Here is a 6,321-nt window from a genome sequence, read left to right on the forward strand (position 1 = left end):
ATAGATAATAAATCGACAAGACCTTTCACATATTTAAAATTGAGATTAGCCTTTCCAAATATTAGGACACATGAGTCCCTTTGACATTTGGGCCAGATTCCGTTTCCGGGGGGGGGTACTTTCATTTTTCATCGGGTAAGTGGGGTAATAAAACGTTATTTACACGCGAAATTTGGTTGGTCTCAACGGGACATGAAGACTAGTCTTATGTTCCGAGGCTAGAGATGAACTTAACGTAATTTCATCGACCGAGAGTTCTAATTCTAGAATCGGTTAAAGAGTTAACCCACCGAGTCATATTAGTGAGGGATGTATCGGTTTCCCGTGCCCAAGTTAATATGGATTTGGATCTTGGAATCGTTTATATAATTGGGTGGAGGTCATTATATAAATGCTAAATCATGCTAAAATGTTTTCATTATTTACGACAAATGTTGTTTTTTTCCCATTATTTTGTTGATTTATATTGTTCTTTATTATCGCTCCTATTTATATATGATATCAATTCGATTGTAACACAAGTCTCCGCTAAAACACTATTACTAACGACAAATATAATCTCTTTCTAAATCCTCAAATGAACCGTATCATAGGTTGTGCACTAGATCCATAGGAATCGTTCTATTCCATAGAACTCGATAGGAATCATCCTATGCAAATATAAGTTTAGCATCTTAAAATTCCTTACATACCTATGATTTCTTATGAATAAATATGACTAGAAGTAATGATTAGTCAAAATATGTTTTGATAATATCATCTTTGTGTCTATGGTTCAAAAGTCTTATTCCTCAAAACTAAACACTTGTTATCTAGCACTTACGTCACTAAAAACATGACAATGTGAAATTGGTAAATTGATTTGTTAGAAATTTTGATTGACCAAATACCACAATAAAGTTCATCCTTATAAAGGATTAACTAGGAATTTATATGAAGATAAGTCTTCATCAAGTAGAAATTCTTGAAGTGAGTGGGAGCAATAAGAAGTAAGTACCTATCTTAATTGTTAAGGATAGAACTAGGCTCGAAAGAGAAAGTGTTAAGACACTAAATTAGATACAAACTCCAAATAAGTAAAGATTAAGGAAGTTGGTTGTATGACTCCAACATATTCCTTCTTGAATATCAATGACATTGACATTGCATTCTTGCGAATTATCACGTCATGAGTATTTGATACTAATCTGTGAATCATGTTAAAAATTGCCACATTTCATGATTATAAAATATGGCAAAAGGATGTCAAAACCACCTTTCTAAATGGGTATTTAGAGGAGGATGTTTTCATAACACAATCCGAGGGTTTTGTAAATCCTTGGAATCCTAACATTGAATAATCGTACGACGACTAGCAAGAATAAATTCAGAAATTTACATGAATGGAATTAGGGTAGTTGCCATTTCATCCATATAAGTGTTATAGTGTATTCATTTTAGTTTTGTATTTATAATTGTACCTCAATAATTGTTATGGTGTACACTAAGTCTAAATAAGAATATAATTCAAGTTTTTGGAGAAAAACGCAAAGGGTTTTACTATTGTGCAATTAAAACAAGCGTTGTGCCCTTATATACCACGATTAAGTTTATGGTGAAACCATACAAATCAAGGTAATTATATTCAAACTAAATGTCATATATCTATATATCAATGACATTGACATTGCATTCTTGCGAATTATCACGTCATGAGTATTTGATACTAATCTGTGAATCATGTTAAAAATTGCCACATTTCATGATTATAAAATATGGCAAAAGGATGTCAAAACCACCTTTCTAAATGGGTATTTAGAGGAGGATGTTTTCATAACACAATCCGAGGGTTTTGTAAATCCTTGGAATCCTAACATTGAATAATCGTACGACGACTAGCAAGAATAAATTCAGAAATTTACATGAATGGAATTAGGGTAGTTGCCATTTCATCCATATAAGTGTTATAGTGTATTCATTTTAGTTTTGTATTTATAATTGTACCTCAATAATTGTTATGGTGTACACTAAGTCTAAATAAGAATATAATTCAAGTTTTTGGAGAAAAACGCAAAGGGTTTTACTATTGTGCAATTAAAACAAGCGTTGTGCCCTTATATACCACGATTAAGTTTATGGTGAAACCATACAAATCAAGGTAATTATATTCAAACTAAATGTCATATATCTATATATCAATATATATATATATATATATATATATATATATATATATATTATATATATATATATAAAACTCAAGTAGGTGACCCCAATCATTTCTCAATTCTTGATTGAAAATTGCATTTAGAAACTAGTTTTGACTAGTCTCCCAAATCATTTGATTGAAATCTCTTAGTGTGTACGAATCTTGTATTCAAAGCAAAATTAATTCATGACTTATTTCTAGAGAAGGATTATGAATAAAGCGAGATATTCGCCCTATTTACACTTTGAAGTGTATGGTCGAATACAATTTCAATCGGAAAAGGTTATTACTTCTTCATCTCTTCTACCGACGAGCTAGGTAGATACTTGGTATCCATTTAATGAGGTAAGAAGAGAGATTCTTTGAACAAGTTCAATGAATGTTTAAAAGTATCAAAACCTAGAGATTATAAAACCAAAGTATTAGTACTTTGTTAAAATTGGGAACAATAAAGTGAAGACTTTTATATGTACCAAAAGGAGTGTGATATTGTATCACAAGTTCACTTTTATTATGATATGATTGAATCTTTACTATAAAGTTAGAAGTAGTTTCTATCACAATTTGTCTAGTATTTATTTATTCCACTAAAACAAAACATAATTAAAGGAATCATCTACATTTCATATGAGATATGATTAGGCAAGGTGCCTGAATTGTAAATTGTTTCGATAATAAACATGTGCTCTCTCTTCCTACATGATCACGAGAATAAAGGGTTTGTGGCTCGTGATGCTATCTATCAAAGAAAAGAGGATTATTTCATGATCATGAAAACAAAGGGTTTGTGGCTCTGATGTTGTCTTTTGAGAAAAGAGGATTATTTCTTAAAGACAGAGTGGGAGAAAATGTTCAAGAGACACAAACTGAGAGTAAGACGTAGGAAGATATTCCTTCTTGGTCAAAATCAGTTATTATTTATTCGAAACCAAAAGTGGACAGAAGTCATGTTATTTTTGAAAGTAACAAACGTGTATCTTATTAGGATGCTTTATCAAGGTTCAACTCCGCGAAAGTCCGAAACGAGCATAAACATGAAAATGTTCATTTAGCTTGGTTGGTTGGTGGCAAAGGTTTTTGCACGCAACAACAACACTTCATTGTATTCGGATATGATTTTATATAGTTGGATTTTAAAATCATCTTCCATGAGTTTTGTATATGGCAACTATCCTAAGGTAGGATACAAACTTAAGAAGAAATCTTAAGCAGTAGTTAAGGAGTTAAATTGTATGTTTTGGTCATGTGATAAACATGTCTCGAATTGTCGAGTAGTTCTATTTATATATGGAGTTTAGTGGGAGTAATGTGGTGTTTATAGTATTATATGTAAACGACATATTAATCATTGTGAATGATGAAAGACTTAGGAGAGGAACAATACATCTCTAAGGTATCCAGACCTATAAAGATAGTTCTAAGAGGATATTAGCGTTAAATGAATATTCTTATATCGATAAGAGTCTAGACAAGTTCAAAGGTATTGAATGTGTAAAAATTGAATCCACTTGCTTTTGCTACGGGATTAATTCATTAAGCTAAGATGTATCGCCATTCTTATAAGTCGTCTACTTTGAGTATGACGAAAGATTATAAATTGAATTTATGTGAAAGTCACTATATAGACATATTGTCTATCCCTTAGTAATCAATAAACAATAATGATAGGTCTTCTATGTCTCATATGTAGATAACATATTATTCATTGAGAATGATGGGCCAATACTCCTTCCGTGAAGAACTGATTGGGAGACTAGGAGTAGGTGCATGACATCTTTAGTATCTGAATCTATAGTGATAGATAAGAGAGGATATGTGTGTAGAAATAATTAATGGATTTGTGTGCAAGAAGTTACACAAAAACCATATTCTAAACACATAAGAGTGGTTAGAGAACCATCTTGGCTATATTATTTAAGGAGAACATCTGCTAGAAACGTTTTAGGCAGGTTAACAATAAGATATATACAACAGAAATTGAGTACACTTGTAGTAAAGAGATATGCAAGACGGAGGGGATGATGTTAGGATTAGGTTTTGTGAATTGGAGGAACTATGGTAGTTTGTTCCAATAACCGAAGGTCCTATCCCTACTCACTGTGAGGTTAGTGGGAGCTATTCTAAGGCAAGAGAGCCTATATCTAGATTAGATTAGACACGTACTCAAAAGTTTTATAATAAAGTGAAGAGTCTATCACAGTCGAAATACTCAGAGGGGGGGGGGGGGGGTGAATTGAGTATTTAAAAACTTATGCCCACTTTTTATTTTATATCAAAGCAATTAATTACTTAAAGTTTATTGATTAAACTTTAACTAATTAACTAAGTGATTATCAACGTAACGAAATTAACGAAAAGGAAAACTGCAAGGACACACGATATTTGAAGTGGTTCAGCTTCACACGTCGAAGCCTACGTCCACTATTCTCGTTTAATAATTTTAGTACCTTTCCCCGGATTACAAAATTATCAACCTAACTCGTATAGCTAACTCTAACTATAACTCAATTTGAATATCACTAGATATTCGATTTGACTATCTTAAGTTACTAAGAAAGCACTTGATTGTTCTTCTAAGTGTTCACACAATTGAACGAGTAAGAAACAATATGAAGTACTATTATCTTATAACGTAACCTTAAGAATAATAAGCAAATTAAAGAGCACGACTTTTCGTAAAGATTTTCAAATGCAAAAAAATAAAATAACTAATTAGAAATAAACTCAAACTTGTTTGCAAGAAATTTTGTATTTTGAAAAGCTTATTTTCAATGAAAGGCTATTATGTGTTTTTATAGTAGAGAGGACGATTAGGGTTTAGGCAAAACCGTAATGGATGCCGTGAGATGAAAGATTATTTCACAAGAAATAAATCTTATCTCTTAAATAATTTAATCCATGAGATAATTTAATTAAGCAAATAAGATAAAAATTAATCTTATCTTACCTAAAATTAATCTCTATGATTTTCTGTTAAGTAAACAAATCAAATCAAATATATATTTAAGATATAAGAATATCTTATCAAAATATTATTAGATTTAATTTGATAGATTACTTGTACTAGAGGACTCACGAACCAAAGCGGCTCAAGCCGTGTGGCCGAACCCTTAGCCGTGTCCAGCTAGGTCGAAAATCCATTCTTTGGATTAGGGTTAGGTCAAATAATCAAGCAAACCCTAGGTAGCATGACGACCCATAAGCCGTTTTACTAACCAATAGAGAAATGCGAATTATTCATTATAACAACCCATATTTCATCTATATTATATACACACATGATTTTGAAATACATTTGAAAAATTTTATCTTTTGAAATTGATTTTAAAACTATTAAAATCGTGCCATAAAATTGTTACTTAAAGTTATAGTAGAAACAGCTATAACCTTAAGTTTGGTAAGTAAAGTTATAGGTGAAATAGTTATAACTTTACTTTTCCAATATTTCTTCTTAAGATATCGTTATTAGATGAAGACCTAAACTAGCTAATCTTCCTGGAGATCTTCAGAATAGGATCTTCTCTTTATCTTGATCATAAGCTCTTCATCTTGGGCTTGTTAAAGACTTAATCGAGCCTTTTGCTTGAGTGATCATCATACAAGAAACTAGTTACAGTTGCTATGATGCTTTAAGAATCTTCAATGTTATAGCTCAAGCTGCTATAACATTACTTGAACGATGCTTCACAAATCTTCAATGTTATAGCCAAGGATGCTATAATATTACTTGCTTAACTTGTAAACCTAAGTCAACCTAGTAAAGACTAAACAAACGATTACGAGCAAGAGTATATATAAAACGAAGCACACACTTGTCATTATCAAAACTTAATCATATATCTATATGGTCCAACATAAAGATTATACATAACCAAGGGAAAAAGTATATAGTAAGGTTAGTAATGTGCAAAGTGTTGCTAATATTTACTAACCAAAGCCTTTTCATAGGCTTAGCATGATAAGTCATGCCATTTCAATTCAATTGAGATGATCAACTATATACAAGATTAAAATTGAATTATAGATTATGTAATAATTGATATTTTATCAATTTTACATATGTGATAAAATTCTCATCGTTTGAGTTTTATTCAAAACTCGTTTCTTATAATACTTTGTTTCCCAAATAGGTT

The sequence above is a fragment of the Silene latifolia genome, unplaced genomic scaffold, assembly GCF_048544455.1.
Source record: "Silene latifolia isolate original U9 population unplaced genomic scaffold, ASM4854445v1 scaffold_314, whole genome shotgun sequence".
Taxonomy (NCBI): domain Eukaryota; kingdom Viridiplantae; phylum Streptophyta; class Magnoliopsida; order Caryophyllales; family Caryophyllaceae; genus Silene; species Silene latifolia.